This window comes from Pan troglodytes, chromosome 19 (assembly GCF_028858775.2).
Source record: "Pan troglodytes isolate AG18354 chromosome 19, NHGRI_mPanTro3-v2.0_pri, whole genome shotgun sequence".
Lineage (NCBI taxonomy): Eukaryota > Metazoa > Chordata > Mammalia > Primates > Hominidae > Pan > Pan troglodytes.
Genome location: NC_072417.2, coordinates 63628278 through 63649467, shown reverse-complemented (window position 1 = coordinate 63649467; position 21190 = coordinate 63628278).

Genomic DNA, 21190 nt, shown 5'->3' with positions numbered 1-21190 from the left:
CTAGAGCCAGACAATTGGGTTCTAATCCCAGCTATGTAGGCTTGTTAGCTGTGTGTTCTTGAGCCAATGCCTTGACCTAGAGAGCCAGTTTTCTCTGCTGGGCACAGTGGTTCAGGCCTACAATCCTAGTGCTTTAGAAGGCTGAGGCAGGAGGATTGGTTGAGGCCAGGAGTTCAAAATTGACCTGAGCAACGTAGGGAGACTCCATTCTAAAAAAAAAAAAAATTTTTTTTTTTTTTTTGAGACGGAGTCTTGCTCTGTGCCCAAGCTGGAGTGCAGTGGTGCCATCTCGGCTCACTGCAACCTCTGCCTCCCAGGTTCAAGCGATTCTCCTGCCTCAGCCTCCTGAGTAGCTGGGATTACAGACGAGTGCCACCATGCCTGGCTAAGTTTTGTATTTTTAGTAGAGATGGGGTTTCACCAGTTGGTCAGGCTGGTCTCGAACTCCTGACCTCGTGATCTGCCCGCCTCGGCCTCCCAAAGTGCTAGGATTACAGGCGTGAGCCACCGTGCCTAGCCTAAAAAAATTTTTTTTTAATTAGCTGGCTTTGGTGGCCCACACCTGTAGTCTTAGCTACTCTGGAGGCTAAGGCAGGAAGATTGCTTGAGCCCAGGAGGTCCAGGCTGCAGTGAGCTCTGATTGCACCACTGTACTCCAGCCTGGGCAACAAAGTGAGACCCCCATCTCATACATCCATCCATACATATATACATACATAAAATGGAGGTCATAATGCTGCTCTCACAAGGCCACTGCAAGGGTTAAATGAATATGTATGTATGTATTTTTCTTAGCGAGTATCTCACTCTGTTGCCCAGGTTGGAGTGCAGTGGCACAATCATAGCTCACTGCAGCTTCAAACTCCTGAGCTTAAATGATACTGCTGCCTCAGCCTTCTGAGTAGCTGGGACTACAGGCATGTGCCACTGCACCCAGCTAATTATTAAATTTTTTGTAGAGACAGGGTCTTGCTATGTTGTTCAGGCTGGTCTTGAACTCGTGGGCTTAAGCAATCCTCCCGCCTTGGCCTCTCAAAGTGTTGGGATTACAAGCATGAGCCACCTCACCTGGCCTCAGTGTGCATTTAAACTACGAAACAGGGTGCCCTCCATAAACTGTAGTATCTTCTCAGTCAATTCTCAAAATCATGCTGGGGTTGAAGGGAGGGGACACATTATAAGCCCATTTTACAAATGGAGAAACTGAGCTCCAGAGAGAAGGGTGTAATGTCACCTGACTAGCGGGAAGCACAAATTGAACCTGGTTTTCTAAAGTCCAAGGCCAGGGCTCTTTGAACCCTGTCTCCTGGGACATTTCTGAGTTTGCAAGAGCTGCCCCAGACAGCGGAGGAGCTAGAGACGATGCCAGCAGTGCTGGTGAATCCCTGAGTTCCCTGTGTGTTGCCCGTTGCTGGGTCCTGCCCCAGGGCCATGGCCCCTTCTTCACACTGCTCTAGACATTGCTCTCCTTATGACTGAGGCATCCTCCACGGTCAGCCCCTCTCCTGCTCTCGGAGGCCCAGGCTCTGGCTTCCCTCTACCCTCTAGAGAATCCCCAGTTCCGTTTACTTCACGACTGAGCACTTATGATCCGGCAGGCTAGGTGCTGTGCCATGTGGGTCCTCCAGGAAGCAAGCACTGAGATGAACATAGGACCGCAAGAGGTTTATTGCGGGGAGAGGGGGTAGTGGCAAGGCCGGTGAGGGAGAGGAAGCAGGAAAGGGCTGGGAGAGCCTCAGACTGTGCTACAGATCTAACAAAGTCTTGGCCAACCCAGCATGTCCTCTGGGCAAAGAATGTTTGTTAGAAGTTGTCAGCTAACTGCCCTCCTTGAGGGTGAATAGCAAGTTCTTTCTTGAAGGGAGACAGGAATGGCTCACCTCCATGGCTGTCCCAGAAGCTCTGTAAGATATGGAGGAAAATAAGAGACATTTCCTCTTGCCCTCTAGGAGCTCAGAGTCCACTCTAGAGCAAAAGACAAACGCTCATGAAACTCTAATCCGTGCATCCAGTTTCAGGAAGAAGGCCTTTTAACTTTGGGAAGTTACACAGCTTGTGGGTGGCATGTTTGGGAGCAGGACAGAGGCTTGGGGATTGTGACGGGAGGGTTTGGTGACCAAAGGACAAGGGAAGAAGCAGGTAGGGGAGTATGTGGTCAGGCAGGCATGCAACCTGGCTGGGCTCTGCCACCAGCCCCTGAGTGACCTTGGACAGGTCTCACCCCCTGTCTGTGTCCCAGTATCACCATCTGCATCATGAAGGGGTCCAGACCAGATCAGAGCTGCTTCACCTTTTGAGAAGCCAATCAAACCTAGGAATCTTCTCCTGAGAAATGTGCATTTGACTTTTTTTAAAACTGTAGTAAAATACACATAACATAAAAGTCACCATTTTAATATATTCAACTGAGTGACATTTAGTACACACACAATGTAGTGCCACCATCACCACTACCTACACTACCTACATCCAGAATGTTTTCATCATCCCCAAAGGAAACCCTCTACCAGTCATTCCCCAGCCCGGACCCCCATCCCCTAACAATCGCTAAGCTCCTTTCTGTCTTTACTGATTTGCCTATTCTTGATACTTCATCTCAATGGAATCATACAATATTTGGCCTTTTCTGTCTGTTTTTTTTTTTTTTTTTCACTTAACACGTATCAGTGACTCCATTCCTTTTCGTGGCTGAATAATATTTCATTTATGGGTATACTGTATTTTGTTTATCCATACATTTGCACATTTGATTTTGCACATGACTTTGTATTCAATTCCAGAGATTCCCTGAAGCTCATTGATGTGCGACTGGGGTGGGGGTAGAAGAAGGTCAGAGTGCTTTAGACACAAAGTGGGGTCATTTGAAAGTAGATTTCCAACTCTAATGTGTGAGCTCATGGGGTAGTCATTAGCTGCAATTTGGGAACCACAGACTGGATATGAGGGGGGCCTTCTTAGAGGAGGTAGCACTTCTTAGGGGAGGTGGGCCACTAAATAAAGAGTTCAATGGGTAGTTCAGGGGGCAGGTACTCCAGGTGAGGACACAGAAGGTACAAAGGCCTGGAGGGGGCTGGGCATGATGGCTTGTGCCTATAATCCCAACACTTCGGGAGGCTGAGGCAGGAGGATCACTTGAGCCCAGGAGTTTGAGACCAGCCCGGGCAACATAGTGAGACCCCGTCTCTACAAAAAAATTTCTAAAAATTAGCCAGATGTGGTGCCACGCCCTTGTGGTCCTAGCTACTCAAGAGAGTGAGGTGGATGCATTGCTTGAGCCTGGGAGGTCGAGGCTGCAGTGAGCTGTGATTGCGCCACTGCACTTCAGCCTAGGGTGACAGAGCAAGACTCTGTCTCAAAAAAAAAAAAAAAAAAAAAGCCCAGTGTGTGTAAAGCACAAGCTCAGATGACAGCATCACTTCACCAGCATAGCTCCCGCAGTCTCCTCCCAGCGCCACAACTCTGAGCAACTTCCTGGAGCCCAGGGAGGAGGAGGTGGTGGCTAGGTTGACAGAGGACACGGCATAAATTATTGCTTCATGTCTCTGTTTATTTCCACCCATCCAGGTGCTGGGCATGTCGTCAGCTACTCCTAAACAGCCTCCCTAAATAGAAAGCGCATTTCCTCCACAGACCGCATCATCCATTTCCCAGGGACAGCCACCCTCCTAAAGACTGAGGCTCGGGGTCATCTATTCTCCAGCCCCTCACATCTGATCCCCCTCCCGGTTCATCCTGCCACTCTGTCTCACTTTCGCATACCCACCTGGCCTGCTCCCCTATTGTTTCCATTGTGCCCCCCCAACCAGGTCTGACCACCCCCACACATAGCTGGCTGATGCCCCTCACATCTGCCCTCACCCACTCACATCTGGCAGCTGCACCCCTTAAACAATACATCACATCACTGCCCTCCTTACTACAACCTTGCTCAGCTCACACTCAGCAGGAATCTCACATTCTTCTTAGCCCCAAACACAGGACGCAGCTGGACTCTGCTCCCAGAATGGACTGACTTCAGCTTCAGGGATGACACAGAGACTCTGGGACGCTTCTTAGGAAGGACACAAGGAGGGATTTTCAGAGGCTTTGGAGTACAGTGTGTGTTTGCTTCTCAACTTTGCCCCCACTTGGGCTGTCTGCTTTAGAGTGGGGACAGTGAACTAGGCATGGTGGCTCACACATGCAATCCCAGCACTTTGGAAGGTCAAAGCAGAAGGATCACTTGAGCCCAGGAGCTTGACACCAGCCTGGGCCACATAGTAAGACCCCGTCTGTACTAAAAATAAACATTTTAAAAATTAGCCGGGTGTGGTGTTCGTGTGTGTCTGGAGTCCTAGTTACTCAGGAGGCTGAAGCAGGGGGCTTGCTTGGAGCCCAGGAGATCAAGGCTGCAGTAAGCTATGATTGCACCACTGCACTCCAGCCTGAGTGACAGAACGAGACCCTGCTTCAAAAAAACCCAAAGAAACAAAAATAGAGTGATAGACTGGGGACAGTGCCTGTCTCACAAGGTCACGGTCACCTTCTATTGCCTCATCCTTTTTGTCATCCTCAGAACTCCTACACATACACTTCTGTGGGATCTGTCTGCCCCGCTAAAGCACAAGTTCCAGAGGTGCAGGAGCCTGTCTGTCGGCTTCATGGCTGTGTCCCCCATTCCTGGCTGGCACATGTGGGCCATCCTAATGGATGGGTGTGGGGAGCCTGCAGGAGCATCAGTGAGCCTATGGTCGCTGCCTTCCATGATCTGTGGGGCAGGGAGAGAGCTGGCTCCTCCCATGCAGCAGCACCCAGGGGCAGAACCACAAACCACAGCAACATACTCCTAAGAAGACTGCTATGAGAAGACAGTTCCAAGAATCAGGGCTCCCTCTGAGCATGCAGGAGTTCCTGCGCCGGTCCAGTCAGCCTGGGCTGCTGGGGAGGACACGCCCAAGATGGATGGACATTGAGTTCTGGGCTCTGCCCCGTGGACCTCCACCAAAAAAATGGTTCTCTGCCTGCACCCCTCCATCCTCGCTCTGGGCAGAAGGCCACCTTCTGAGGGCAGATTCAGGGCTGAGGGAGCGGGTTCACCTTGGGGACTTCTTCCTAAATTGTGGGGGTAGCTGAGGAATTGTCCTGCTCCATCGGTGAGAATAGTGTTCTAGTGATGCATGGCTGGGAACTGAGGGGGCAGATGCTGAATCAAAAGCCCTGGGCCTGAGTCTCTTTTTAGCTGTGTCACCCAGCACGAGGCCTCCGCTCTGAGTTTCATCTTCCTCTCTCACAGAATGGGCTCAGCACAGCCTTCATCTACTTTCCAGGATGGATGCAAGGTGGAAAAAAGAATGTGTGTGAAAGCTATACAGATGAAAGGGATTATAGTTCAGGCCTGGGACACTCAAGTCAACTAGATCATTTCTCTCTTAGTGTGATAGGCAGAATAACCTCTCCACCACAGATGTCCACCTCCTAATCGCCGGAAGCTGTAAATATGTTACCTTACAAGGCAAAAAGGATTTTGCAGATGTGATTAAGGATCTTGAGATTCAGAGATGATCCGGGATTATCCGGTGGGCCCCATGTAATCACAAGCGTCGTTACAAGAGGGCGGCAGAAGCGTCAGCGTCAGAGAGGGAGATGTGCTAATGGAAGCGGAGGTCAGAGTGTGTGGCTCCGATCCAAGACATGCCGCAAGCCTTAAGAAGCTCGGAAAGGCAAGAGGCAGATTCTCTCCTAGAGCCTCCACAAGGAACACAGCTCTGCAGACACCTGGACCATTTCAGACTTCTGACCTCCAGAGGCTGCAGATAAATTTGTGTTAAGCCACTAAATATGTGGTCATTCGTTAAGGCAGAAACAGGAAACTAACACAGACAGGGTCATAGAAACACTTTGAAATCGAATTCTCTAACTCCTATTCAAAAGTCCGTCTCAGTCCATGAAAGCTTCTGTTCTTACCAAGTTAGCTCATGGCTCCCAGGCTATCATTAAGTAGGTCACTGCCAGGCCAGGTGCGGTGGCTCATGCCTGTAATCCCAGCACTTTGGGAGGCTGAGGCGGGTGGATCACGAGGTCAGGTGTTCAAGACCAGCCTGGCCAAATAGTGAAACCCCGTCTCTACTAAAACTACAAAAATTAGCCAGGCGCAGTGGCAGGCTCCTGTAATCCTAGCTACTCATGAGGCTGAGGCAGGAGAATCGCTTGAACCTGGGCGGCAGAAGTTGCAGTAAGCCGAGATCGTGCCACTGCCCTCACTCTAGCCTGGCCTCAGAGTGAGACTCTGTCTCAAAAAAAAAAAAAAAAAAAAAAGTAGGTTGCTGCATATCTGTCTTGAGTTCCAGTAGCAGAGCATGCTACAGTTGACGCATCCAAGTTCAAATCCCAGCTCAATAATTTTCTAGCTCGATGACCTTGGGCTAAGTCACTTAACCTCTCCGAGTCAGTCTCTTTCATGACAAAAATGGGAAAGGGCAGCAGGGGGCGTTGTGAGAATTAAATATGATTCCCTTGAAAACTCTCACAGATAAATTTTAATTTCATATAAAATAATTTTTTAGTATAAGTATTTCCCATATAATATTTGGGATATGTTTACACAAAAAATATATTCATTGTTTATCTGGTCATTGTTTAATATCATTGTTCTTCATTAATATATCGTTAAACAATATATCATTAAACAAAATCATTAAACAATATACATTGTTTATCTGAAATTCAAATGTAACTGGGTGTCTGTATTTTTTGACAACCTTAGTCTTGTCCCAGGTCACATAGCTTGTAAGCAATGGAGCTAAGCCTCCGTCTCAGGCTTTCAGCCCAAGGTCAAAGAGCATCCTGCTGTTTCACAGGCCTGACCATAAGCGGATTCCCTGAGCTACATGGCAGTCCTAGACTCAATCCAGTTGAGACTTCAAAAACAAATGCAATTTAAGCCTTGGACACACCTCAAAAATATCAAAAGTGATAAAAGTGATCATGAAAATACAATTTAAAAACAATATGCAAATAAATGCTTATATATATTATATATGTATATATATAAAGCATGTCAAATCAAGATGGAGTATGAAATGAGAGAAGAAACTACATGCAAATAAATTCTTTAACATGTATTAAGTATGCAAATTCAATCTTTTTTTTTTTTTTTTTTTTTTGAGATGGAGTCTCGTTCTGTCACCCAGGCTGGAGTGCAATGGGGCGATCTCGGCTCACTGCAACCTCCGCTTCCTGGGTTCAAGCGATTCTCCTGCCTCAGCCTCCCGAGTAGCTGGGACTACAGGCGCGTGCCACCATGCCCGGCTAATTTTTTGTATGTTTAGGAGACGGGGTTTTACTGTGTTAACCTGGATGGTCTCAATCTCTTGACCTCATGATCTGCCTGCCTCAGCTTCCCAAAGTGCTGGGACTACAGGCATGAGCCACCGCGCCAGGCCATGAATTCGATTTCTAAAGGTGATGTTCCTTTTATGTTTTCCTTCGGAAATCTGGACCAACCCATAAATTCAGTGCAGTTTATAAACTAAATGGCAACTAACTGAAGGCTTATCATGGCCTGCATAGCCTTCTAAGCATTTTATGTGTAGTAATTCCTTTTTGAATAAAATTGAGATAATTTACATAAAAAATTTTATATAACATAAAATTCACCATTTTAAGGATAAAATTCAGTGTTTTTTTTTTTTTTAGTATATTCACAAGGTTGTACAACCATTACCACTGTTCAATTCCAGAACATTTCCATCATCCCAAAAGAAACCCTGTACCCATTAGTCACTCCCCATTCTTCCCTACCCGCTAATCCCTGGAAACCACTAATCTACTTTCCGTCTCTATGAATTTGCCTATTCTGGACATTTCATATACATTAAATCATACAGTATAGACCTACTTTGTGTCTTTTTTTTCACTTAGCATAATGTTTTCATGTATTCATTTCATTGCTGAATAATATTTCATTGTATGAAGATGCCATATTTTATTTATCCATTCATCAATTGATGGGCATTGGGCTGTTTCCACTTTGTGGCTATTATGAATACTGCTGCTATGAACATTTGTGCATAAGTTTTTGTATGACTACATGTCTTTAATTCTCTTGGGCATATACCTAGGAGTGGAGTTGCTGGATCATATGGTGACACTAAGTTTAACTTTTTTAGGAACTGCAAGACTGTTTTCCACAGAAGCTGCACCATTTTGCATCCCCACCAGCAGTCTGATTTCTCCACATATTCACCAACACTTGTTATTATTATTATTTCTATTATAACCATCCTAGTGGGTGTTGGGGGGGTCATATCATAGTTTTGTTGTCCATTTTCTTAATGGCTAATGATGTTGAGCATCTTTTCATGTGCTTATTAGCCACTTGTGTATTTTATTTAGAGAAACGTCTTTTCAAATCCTTTGCCTATTTTTATTTTATTTATTTTTTGAGAGAAAGTCTCACTCTGTTGCCCAGGCTGGAGTGCAGTGGTGTAATCTTGGCTCACTGCAACCTCCACCTCCCAGGTTCAAGCAATTCTTGTGCCTTAGCCTCTCGAGTAGCTGGGATTACAGGTGTGCACCACCACACCTGGCCCATTTTTGTCTTTGTAGTAGAGACAGGGTTTCACCATGTTGGCCAGGCTGGTCTCGAACTCCTGGCCTCAAGTGATCTGCCCACCTCGGCCTTCCAAAGTGTTAGGATTACAGGTGTGAGCCACTGCATCTGATCTTTTGCCCATTTTTAAATTGGGTTGCCTTTTCATTGTTGAGCTGTAGGAGTTCTTTATAAATTGAGGATATTAAACTCTTATCAGATACATAATTTGTAAATATTTTCCCCCATTCTGTGGGTTTTCTTTTTACTTTCTTAATAGTGCCCTTTGATGTACAACATTTTTAAAGTTTTGATGAAATCCAATGTATCTATTTTTCTTTGGTGTTTTAGTTATGGGTGCTAACTTCCTGAACATTTACAACCATGTGAGGTAGAGAATATCATTAGCATTCCCATTTTACAGATGAGGAAACTGAGGCAGAGCAGGGCTAAGTGCCCCACCCAGGATTAAGCAGTGAATGGGCAGCAGAGCTGGAATCTGAACACAGCATGCACACTCTGGGGACCCAGGTGGGAGCCATTCAGGGCTCCTCTGCTCAAACTAGGGTGTGTGAGCAGGATCCTTAAATTGTCCTGTGACCTTTGAACTTCGCTCAAGCTGAGGATTGCCAGCCTGATGGTTTTTACAGCTCATCTTATTATTGTTAGTAGATTAATCTGAAGGGTCCATGCTTGGTGGGGACTGGGAGGAGGGGCACATTTCCTCAGCAACTTCCCCGAAGATCTAAAGCAGCCTCCCTAAGCCAAGGCCCTGCCTGCAGGGAGGGCTCCAGGAGAGGCCTAATCTAGAGTGAGGGCAGAGGAAAGGCAACCTCTGGGGTGTCCCGGGTGTCAGGGATCTGGGAGGCACGTGGGGCAGTCCCTGCCCGGATTAGTCAGCCACTTGAGGAATGGGGCCGCTCCTGCCTGACCTGCTGAGAGAAGGCAGGGAGCACTGGTAGGAGGAGTCACATAGTGTGGGTGCCCACTGCCTGGAGGCTGCCAGTGGGCCTCATGGTGCACAGCCTTCCAGCCACCCAGGAGGTGACAAATTCTATGCTGAGCCAGAGGGAAAAATTTCCAGGAGTCAGGGCTGTCTACTGAAGTTTCAGCAGCACAGGGAAATGACAGGTCTCTCTCTGTCTTGTCAGGCACCAGGAATTCCTGTTCAAGACCTGTGTTCTCTAGAGCCAGCATGCCCAGGGCACTGTGGAGTTAAGAACATGCTACCCTAAAATCTGCTGCTCTGGTTTATTGACTATTTTGAGTTAAGGGCATTTGAAAAATAGCAGGTGCAAGAAGATCATGTGAACCTTCCTTCTGCTTTTTTATTTTTTTTCTTAAGACAGGGTCTCACTCTGTCACCCGGGCTAGAGTGCAGTGGCACGATCATAGCTCACTGCAATCTTGACCTTCCCAGGCTCAATCGATCCTCCCACTTCAGCCTCCTGAGTAGCTAGGACCACAGCTGCACCACCACACTCAGCTATTTTAAAAATTTTTTATAGTGATGAATGTCTCACCATGTTGCCCAGGCTGGTCTCGAACCTCTGACTCAAGCAATCCTCCTTCCTCAGCTTCCCAAAGTGCTTGGATTACATGTGTAAGCCACCATGCCTGGCCCCTTCTGCTTCTTTTTTTTTTTTTTTTTGAGACAGAGTCTCGCTCTGTTGTCCAGGCTGAAGTGCATTGGTGCAATCTTGGGTCACTGCAAACTCCGCCTCCCCGGTTCAAGTGATTTTCCTGCCTCAGCCTCCTGAGTAGCTGGGACTACAGGCACATGACACCACGCCAGCTAATTTTTTGTATTTTTAGTAGAGACAGGGTTTCACTGTATTAGGATGGTCTTGATCTCCTGACCTTGTGATCCGCCTGCCTCAGCCTCCCAACCTTCTGCTTCTTAAAAGCAGTAGATGGCCAGGCGCGGTGGCTCATGCCTATAATCCCAGCACCTTGGGAGGCCAAGGTGGGTGGATTACCTGAGATCAGGAGTTCGAGACCAGCCTGACTAACATGGTGAAACTCTGTCTCTACTAAAAATACAAAAATTAGCCTGGTGTGGTGGTGCATGCCTGTAATCCCAGCTACTTGGGAGGCTGAGGCAGGAGAATCGCTTGAACCCGGGAAGCGAAGGTTGCAGTGAGCCGAGGTTGTGCCACTGCACTCCAGCCTGGGTGACAAGAGCAAAACTGTGTCTCAAAAAAAAAAAAAAAAAATAAAGCAGTAGATGAAATTCCCATGTAAAAGACATCCCCTCTATACCAGAGGAAAACATCATTCTTATTATCAAGGATGGGAATTTGAGGCTGAGGTAAATCTATACAAACCAACCTCCTTAAACTAACCATTATCTTCCTAGTCACTTTTCTACCCAATTAACTACCCTACCCCAAGCACAACAGCCTGCTCAGATTTTCATAATTTACTACCCTTTGTCCAAGTCAGTCTTTGAGTGTTCAACTGTATACTTTTTTTTTTTTTTTGAGACAGTCTCACTGTGTTGCCCAGGCTGGAGTTCAGTGTTGCAATCTCTGCTCACTGCAACCTCTGCCTCCCGGGCTCAAGTGATTCTCCTGTCTCAGCCTCCCGAGTAGCTGGGACTACAGGTGCGCACCACAATGCCTGGCTAATTTTTTTTTTTTTTTTTAGTAGAGATAGGGGTTTCACATCACCATTTTGGTCAGGCTGGTCTTGAACTCCTGACCTCAAGTGATCTGCCTGCCTTGGCCTCCCAAAGTGCTGGGATTACAGGTGTGAGCCACCGCCCCTAGCTGAGTGTTCAATTCTAACTGCATCTTTCGGTCTTCATTTCCTTATGAAGTCTCCTGTGCCACATAAAAACTGTATTAAATAAATTTGAATGTTTTTCTCCTGTTAATCTGTCTTATGTCAGTTTAATTCTGAGTCCCAGCCAAAAAACCCCAAGATGGTAGGGGATAAAATTTTGCCTCCCTTACAACTGTAAATTCCAATGAAAACACTAATAGTGGCTGGGTGCGGTGACTCACACTTGCAATCCTTGCACTTTAGGAGGCCGAGGCAGGCAAGACGGGTGGATCGCTTGAGGTCAACAGTTCAAGACCAGCCTGGCCAACATGGTGAAACCCCACATCTACCAAAAATACAAAAATTAGCCAGGCGTGCTGGTGAGCACTTGTAGTCCCAACTACTCGGGAGACTGAGGCGGGAAAATCTCTTGAACCCAGAAGGTGGAGCTGAGATCGTGTCACTGCACTCCAGCTTCGGCGACAGAACGACTCTGTCTCAAAAAAAAAAAAAAAAAAGAAAGAAAAAGAAAAGAAAGCACTAATAGTAACATCTACCACATTTGTCAAATGCACATTTTGTGGCAGGAACTGCTCGAGACTTTTTCCATCCACCCATCATCGCAGACCTTAGGACTGCCTTGCAAGGAAGGCATGGTCTCAGTCCTGCTGTCAGAGCTGAAGAGGTGGAGATTCACAGGGTGAGAGGCTTCACCAAGGGAAGCCAGCCAGTAGGGAACACTGGCCCCTCCTAGGGGCATTGCCGTGGCAGCCCCACAACCCCACTCACACCGCAGGATCCTGATCACCCTTTCACCCCCAGCCCCAGCCCCAGCCCTGAGAAAGCAGGGAGAATGGGCTGCGGCTCAGGTTGGATGTGAAATGGGAGCTCTGACCCAAGAGGACAAGGAAGGGCCAACTGGCTTCGGGGGACACAGTGGCCAAGGGCCACCACCCTCATCTCACTCACCCACTGCACAGAGAGCCTGGTGAACGAGGCACTCTCAGACACTGGCTGGTGCGGCGATTCTGGAACATGTCTGAATGTCAGGCTCAGGGGAGCATTTTTAAAAATACAAACTCCTGGATACAGCGATTCGGGTTCTGTAGATCTGAGCTGAGGTGTGGAGGTGGAGGGGCAGGAATGTGCAATTTGGAGCCTCTGACGGTTCTGATGCACAGACAAGTTTAAGAACCTGGGGTTGATCCAACCCCCTCACCAACAGTCAAGAAAACTAGAACTTAGATGACAGATGTGTTTTTCCTAGTTGTATAGTAGGAAGTGACAGTCAAGATTCAAATTAGAACCCAGGTGGGCCTAGCCACCAACAGTAGACTGTCCCTCTTGGGAGGAGAAGGCCAACCTCAACACCAACCATATCTCTGGAGGTGGGACTAACGTCTGAGCCTGGGACTAACAAAAAGCCCCAAGGCAAAAGATGGACTTAAATATATAAATGTAGTTGAAATTTCTGGAAAACTCACTTCCAAAAAAATTAAAATCCATGAAAAATAAAAAGGATAGCATATTAGAAGCATTTGCAGCAAGTAATACAAAGAGTTAATATACCTATCGTCTATTCATCTATTTGTTATCTCTCTCTCTCTCTTTTTTTTTTTTTTTTGAGATGGAGTCTTGCTCTGTTGCCCAGGCTGGAGTGCAGTGGCATGATCTTGGCAACCTGCGACTCCCTGGTTCATGCGATTCTCCTGCCTCAGCCTCCCGAGTAGCTGGGATTACAGGCAGGCACACAACACCACATCCAGCTAATTTTTGTATTTTTAGTAGAGACAGGGTTTCACCATGTTGGCCAGGATGGTCTCGATCTCCTGACCTCATGATCCACCCACCTTGGCCTCCCAAAGTGCTGGGATTACAGGTGTGAGCCACTGAGACTGCCTCTATCTCTTTACCTTGATAGTCCATTCAACTGGATCAAGATATCTTCCAGGTTTTAATTGGCTAAATAAGCAAAGAGCTTAACTGTGCACACAACACAATAATCAGTAAACAAATATTTAATGGAGAATGTTTAATCTGGTCAGTAAGGCTTTAAAATGTAAATTAAAACAATGTACCATTTAAAACTATGTTATTATATATGTACATACTGTCAAAGTCAAAATAAAAATGTAGAGATGAATCTCTAAATTTAACATTTTATCTCAGAAGCAACAATTGCAATTTGGGGCATACACACAGACTGGGTGGTCTTTAGTACAGCCAATGAACAAAGAGATGCTTGGGGTTTTATGAAATGGAGAATTGTTTTGAAAGATAGCTCACTGGTGCCAGTAAGGTTTTGGGGATGGCAAGTGCTGACTGGTGAGTGAAGGTGGTGGGTAAAGCCAGTCTTAGAGTTGCAGCAGGTTGTTTCAGTAGCCATCAGATAAAACTAGTTTCAGGTTACAAGAGGCAGTTTCAGCAGCCAAGCTCGTGGAAAATGTACTTCTTGGAGCGAAGTTATGTGTCCCAAGTGCTTTTTCCCCCAACCCATTGACTCTGATTTAGTTGAGTATGGCAAGAATGACCCAATTTGTACAATCAACTTTCACAATATATACATATATAAATTTGTAAGAAAGGATTGGGAAGGATATACATGGTGGCAGAATTGTCTAATTTTCTTTTAATATCCATTCTTTCCCCCTTAAAAAAAGTTAACCAAGCACTTGTATTATGGGGGGAGCTGGGGTTGGAGAAGCTGCAAAATGCTCAGTTTAAAAACTACACTGCACAGTCTCCCTGTGGATAGGGGTGGCCAATTAGAAATAAACTGATATCAGGCCGGGTGCAGTGGCTCACGCCTGTAATCCCAGCACTTTGGGAGGCTGAGGTGGGCGGAGCACCTGAGGTCAGGATTTCGAGACCAGCCTGGCCAACATGGTGAAACCCTGTCTCTACTAAAAATACAGAAATTAGCTGTGCGTGGTGGTGCACGTCTGTATTCCCAGCTACTTGGGAGGCTGAGGCAGGAGAATCACTAGAACCGGGAGGTGGAGGCTGCAGTGAACCAACATTGTGCCACTGCACTCCAGCCTGGGCAACAGAGTGAGACCCCATCTCAAAAAAATAAAAAAAAATTTTTTAGAAAAGAAATAAAGCGATATCATAGGGTAGGGGGACTTTAGGGAAAGCTCTTTAGAGAGAGGCTGATTCATCTGGGAAAAACCATGGCATTGCTCCTCCAGCCTTCTCCTTGTTGCCTAGAATGCAGGCATGATGGCTGGAGCTCCAGGGACAATATTAGTCCACGTGGAGACCTTAGGGACGAAGCCATAAACTGAAAATGGGTTCTTCATGACTAATGAGCATGGGCCCACCATGCTAGCCCTGAAATGCTATGTGCAGACTTCTTTTATGTGAAGAAAACAAATCCTATCTTGTTTAAGCCTATGCTATTTTGGTTTTCTGTTACATGCAATTGAACCTAAACTTAACTGATACACACACCAAACCTCTGTGGAAGTGTAAATGGGACTTTCACACTTTAGTTTCTTTTTTTTTTGAGACAGAGTCTCGATCTGTCACCTAGGCTGGAGTGCAGTGGCGCCATCTCCGCTCACTGCAAGCTCCGCCTCCTGGGTTAATACCACTCTCCTGCCTCAGCTCCCACCAGTAGCTGGGACTACAGGCGCCCGCCACCAAGCCTGGCTAATTTTTTGTATTTTTAGTAGAGACGGGGTTTCACCATGTTAGCCAGGATGGTCTCGATCTCCCAACCTCGTGATCCGCCCGCCTCGGCCTCCCAAAGTGCTGGGATTACAGGCATGAGCCACTGCGCCCGGCCCACACTTTAGTTTCTATGCTATGCTCTTGCTTGCATTTATTATTTTTATCTTTTACAATAGACATGTGTTCGTGTATTACTGGTATAAACATCTGTTTTGGAGTGCTAGCCCCACCACTCCCTAGCTCTGTGACCCTGTGCAATTTCTCTGAGCCTGTTTCCTCATTTGTAAAATGGGCATGATGATAATAGAACTTATCTCATTTGGTTATTGCAGAGCTTAAATTAGCTAATGTACATAAAATTCTTGGTACAGTGTGTGGCTTACAGCTACTGCTGTACTACATTTTGCTACCACCTAGGCACTGGTGGTGGCAGAACCAATTAGAAAAACCCAGGACATGTTGTTGAGTAAAAAAGCAGGTTGCAAAACTGGCATGGGGATGTGATCTCTTTTGTGAAAAATTATTTTTATGTCTACATCTATATGTATATCTATGCAGATTATACATATAGATAGATGTGTATATCCAGAGATGCTTGGAGGAATGGTTGGCCAAATGTTAGTAGTGGTAATTTCTGGGTAGTAGAATTTTTGCTTTCTTCTAAATCGTTGAAAGATAGCATGTACTAACTTTTGAGCAGGAAAATAAAAAAAAAAAAGAAAGAAAAACCCTTTGGAAAACAATGTTCCGGTTCTCATGCCAAGAATCATTAAAGCCTTCATACCTTTTGACCTATCTCACTCTTGAGAATTGACCTGAGGAAATAATTCAAATGAAGGAAGAAGCCATATCCACAAAAGCAGGCACTACAGCAGTATTTATTATAGGAAAATTGAGCAACCATGTAAGTGACTTACATTAGGGTAATGATGATTAAATTATTCACTCATTGGAACGTTGTGCAACAATTAGAATAAGATGATGACCATGTAGCAATGTGGAAAACTGCTTATGACAAGAGAATTGAAAGGGGCAGAATGCAAAATTAGATCTGGGCCAGGGTCACATCTGGGTAAAAATATGGCTTGCATTTGGACTAGGACTGGAAGGGAACACAAGCAAATAAGGCAAATAAAAAAATGTATTTTGTTGGGACCACTGATTATGGGTGATCCTTTTTTCTTTTTCATGTAGAATTCTGTCCAATATTTCTATTTTGTTATTTGTTTCATAATAATAATTTTAAAATTGGCCTTAAAAATCCCCTCAGGGAGAAGGGACAGCAGGGAGAGAAAGATAAAAGGGAGACCTAGGATTCTCCCAGGAGGGGGTCGGCTGAGTAAGAGAAACTCAGAGGTAATGTACAAGAGATGGAAATCAGACTGAATTCCAGCTCAGTCTTCTACCTAGGTGGTCCCAGAGGTTGTATCCCCTTTGCTTTCTGACTTGGCAGTGATCAATCAGATGGATGAAACAGTTGCCAAGGCAGTACTGATGATAAAGCTAGGATCAAGAATGCTCTTTAGGCCGGGTGTGGGGGCTCACGCCTGTAATCCCAGCACTTTGGGAGACCAAGGTGGGCGGATCACGAGGTCAAGAGATTGAGACCAGCCTGGCCAACATGGCGAAACCCCATCTCTACTAAAAATACAAACAATGAGCCAGGTGTGGGGGTGTGCACTTGTAGTCCCACCTACTCTGGAGGCTGAGGCAAGACAATCGCTTGAACCTGGGAGGCGGAGGTTGCAGTGAGCCAAGATCAAGCCACTACATTCCAGCCTGGGTGACAGAGCGAGACTCCGTCTCAAAAATAAAAAATAAAAAAGGAATGCTCTTCAATTTGGAATCATCTGGAAAAATTGATCATGCTTGCCACTGATGAGGTTGAGAAAAGAGCACTAGCAGGCTGGCAAAAGTGGTGTGAATTGGGCAGCCTTCCTGGAGGGTAGTCTGGCATTGTGTATCCAAACAAAGGATGTGCAAATCCTTAGAGTTAGCAATTCCACTTCTTGAGATTTAACCTAAACCTAAGAAAATGATCAAACCATTGCATAAAAATATTTACGTAACATGTTCATCACAGAATTTATATTTATTAAAAATTAAGTGGGGTGCAGTGGCTCATGCCTGTGATCCCAACACTTTGGGAGATTGATGCGGGAGGATCATTTGAAGCCAGGAGTTCAAGACCAGCCAGGGTGGTTAGGCGCGGTGGCTCACACCTGTAATCCCACCACTTTGGGAAGCTGAAGGTGGGTCACGAGGTCAGGAGTTCAAGACCAGCCTGGCCAAGATAGTGAAACCTCATCTCTACTAAAGATACAAAAATTAGCTGGGCGCAGTGGCAGGCACCTGTAATCCCAGCTACACCGGGAGGCTGAGGCAGGAGAATCGGTTGAACCTGGGCAGCAGAGGTTGCAGTGAGGCAAGATTACGCCACTGCACTCCAGCCTGGGTGATACAGTAAGATTCCATCTCAAAAAAAAAAAAAAAAAAAGACCAGCCTGGGCAACATAGTGAGACTGCATCTCTGTAAAATATTTAAAAATTAGCTGGGCATGCTGGTGTGTATCTGTAGTATCAGCTACAAAGGGGTGGAGAACTGAGGTAGGAGGATCACTTGAGCCTGGGAGTTGATGTTGAATTGTTTGAACCTGGGGGGCAGAGGTTGTAGTGAGCCAAGATTGCGCCACTGCACTCCAGCCTGGGCAAGGGAGCAAGACTCTGTCTCAAAAAAAGAAAAAAAAAAGGAACTGGAGGCTGAGGGCGGTGGCTCACACCTGTAACCCCAGTAATCCCAGCACTTTGGGAGGCCAACGAGGGAGGACTGCCTGAGCTCAGGAGTTCAAAAGCAACGTGAGTTACATGGCAAAACCCTGTCTACAAAAATTTTAAAAATTAGCGAGGTGTGGTGGTTCCAGCTACTTAGGAGGCTAAGGTGGGAAGATTGCTTGAGTCCAGGAGGTTGAGGCTGCAGTGAGCCATGACTGTGCCACTGCACTCCACTCTAACCTGGGTGACAGAGATGAAAAAAAAAAAAAAAGAAAGAAAAGAAAAGAAAAGAAAGAAAGAAGGAAAGAAAGAGAAAAGAAAAGAAACTGGGAAAACAACATTTTTTGGCATAACCATGCATTAGTACACTATGGAGCCATACTGTGATCCCAACACTGAAAAATTGGATCTAGATACAAATTTACCATGGAAAGACACTTAGTACATATTAGATAAGACAATAAAGCTTCAAAGCAAGATGTGTATTATCCCATTTTTGTAAGATTGTGTATCTAAATACATTAATTTGCATATCAGAATTTCTGCTAAGATACACACCAGAATCTTAACAATGGGTAATCTTTGAATGGTGGGGTTACAAACTGAATCAGACAGTTTAGTCTCAAATATGGTGCAGCAACAACTGGAAAGTCTACTGGTCTACAATGGCAGGGGTTAATTTCTCTCTACTGTTCATGTCTATTGTGGCTGGCTGCTCTGACCATCCTCTTCACCCTGGGACCTAGGCTGACAAAACAGTCTCCATGTGAACATTGCAGGTCACTGCAACAGAGAGCTGATGGACCACCCACTGGCTCTTACAACCAGTGCCAGGCAAGTTTCGTGGCCCTTCCAGGTTCAACAAGGTAGGGGTATATAATCCTCCCCAGGCCCTCAGGTGAGGCTCATGCCAAGGAGGGGTAGCAAACATTTTGGACATGATACAATCTACCACACAAGTGATTTCATTCTATTATTTAAAGTTCTTTTCTTTGCAGAAGGGTGTGAGAGGAGAGGTGAGCGGTCTCACGGGCATGATGCCAGCTACAAGGGGCTGGCGAGCTGATGTGGGAGGATCACTTGAGCCTAGGAGTTTGAGGCTGCGGTGAGTTGTGATCGTAACATTGTACTCCAGCCTGGGGGACACAGTGAGACCCTCACCCTCCCTGTCCCTAAATTTGAGAGGTCTGGACTTTGCCTAATTTAAGAGGAAGACCACTTGACCTGGACCTACAGCAAGGAGAAAACAACGATGGGACACAAAGTTCTGGATGCCCAGAAGTGTTATACCGGGCCTTCTGCTTACTGCTTATAGGACTTGAGTCGAGTTAGAGGGCCTCCATGAATGTCCCTATCTGTAAGATGGAAATGAAAAGAGCTGTCCTGTCGACCTCACACAATTCGGCAGCAGGGAGGGGTGGCTCAGTTGGAGGGCTTTCAAATGATCAGTGCTCTGCCTGCACACAGAGGGTTTGGTGCTTCAAGCTGTAACCACATACCCACATGTACTATATGTCCCCAACTTCATCACCAAAGGGGGTTGTTCACCCCTTTTACTTGCATCCATGTAGAGCAGGTGAAAAGATGACAAGCCAGGTCCCACTATGGGGGAGGAGAAGCCCCCTGATGGATGAGTCATGGAAGGGCTGGGATGTGAAATGAAGGCCCCCCTTCCCACTTTGTCACAGGACACTGGAAATAGCCATGTCTCCCTTTCCTCCTGCCCCCAGCCTCCTGGCATGGAAGGCAAGAAATGATTGTAATCAGGGGTTCCCAAAAGGGAATGATCATTAGGGCCATGTATTAGCATTGAAAAACTAGATTCTGGGGCTCCACCTCCGGGAGCTTCTGATTCATCTGGTGAAGGAAAGACCAGACTGAGTCACAGAAGGTGATCTGTGCCACCCCGACTTGGCCCTGGCTCCTACCCAGCTCCTCTGCACGGGCCTTATGAGGTGTCCTGGCAGGGAGCGCCCGGACGTCTCAAGTGGCACGAGCCCTGGCAGCTGGGAGAAACCTGAGTGGTCCCAGGTTATCTGATGGCGCACCTGCCTCGGCCCCGTGCTCGCTTCTTGAATGTCAAGATCAGGGGAAGTCTCAGGAAGCAGCTCCCCGAGCAGCACGGGTGACCCCACAGGCTGCCCCAGGGCCAGGCTTTCCAGGGCAGCAGGGGCAATGGAGGTGGTAAGAAAAGGGTATCCCCTGTCCTGCTCCTAGTCCCTCTGAACCAAACGTGCCCCTGGCTCCCACGACCTGCCTGCACACCTTGACTGACAAGCCTGGAATTAATCTCTTTACACATCTATCAACATGGCAGCGAGTGCCTCGAGGGCCAAGACAGGTCTTGTTCCTCCCTGCTGCCCAGTGCAGTCCCTGGCACACCATTTGTGCTTGCTTAATATTTCATGAATAAAGGAGAGGTAGTAACACTTACCATATTACCACAGGGTCAAGGAAGGACTGATATTCACACCCACTGGGCACATGGGAAATGCACGTGCTTACCTGAGAGGTGGGGAGGCCCCATTCTTAGTCACTCAGCTAGAGGCTGAGCTTAGCATGCCTCATTTGGCAGTGGTACTAGATTACTTCTGGCATCATGGTACCCTATGACATAAGGTATGAAACTTATGGAGCCTCTTCCCAGGAAAATGCCCCTCCCCACTCCCTCTGTCTCACACATATAACATACAACTTCCAGGTTAAGAGTATCACCCCTTCACCAGGCACAATGGCTCACATCTGCATCCCAGTACTTTGGGAGGCCGAGCTGGGAGGATCACTTGAGCCCAGGAGTTTGAGACCAGCCTGGGAAATATAGGGAGACCCTATCTCTACAAAAAAACAATTAGCCAGGCATGGTGGTGCACACCTGTGTCTCAGCTACTTGGGAGGCTGAGGTGGGAGGATCACTTGAACCTGAAAGGTCACAACTGCAGTGAGCTGTGGTCATGCCATGGCATTCCAGCTTTGGCGACACAGTGAAGCCCTGTCTCAAAAAAAAAAAAAAAAAAAAGTATCAGCCCTTTAAAAAATGGAAAGCTCTTTTTTAATGGAGAAAGGCTAAAATTATCTATAATGATTGTATGTAGCTAATGAATTTATTTATTTATTTATTTTGAGACAGTGTCTCGCTGTCGCAGGCTGGAGTGCAGTGGCACAATCTCGGCTCACTGCAACCTTCACCTCCCAGGTTCAAGCGATTCTCCTGCCTCAGCCTCTCGAGTAGCTGGGACTACAGGTGCGTGCCACCACGCCTGGCTAATTTTTGTATTTTTTTTTCTTTTTTGTAGAGAAGGGGTGTTGCCATGTTGGCCAGGCAGGTCTTGAACTCTTGACCTTAAGTGATCCACCTGCCTCGGCCTCCCAAAGTGCTGGGATTACAGGTGTGAGTCACTGCACCTGGCC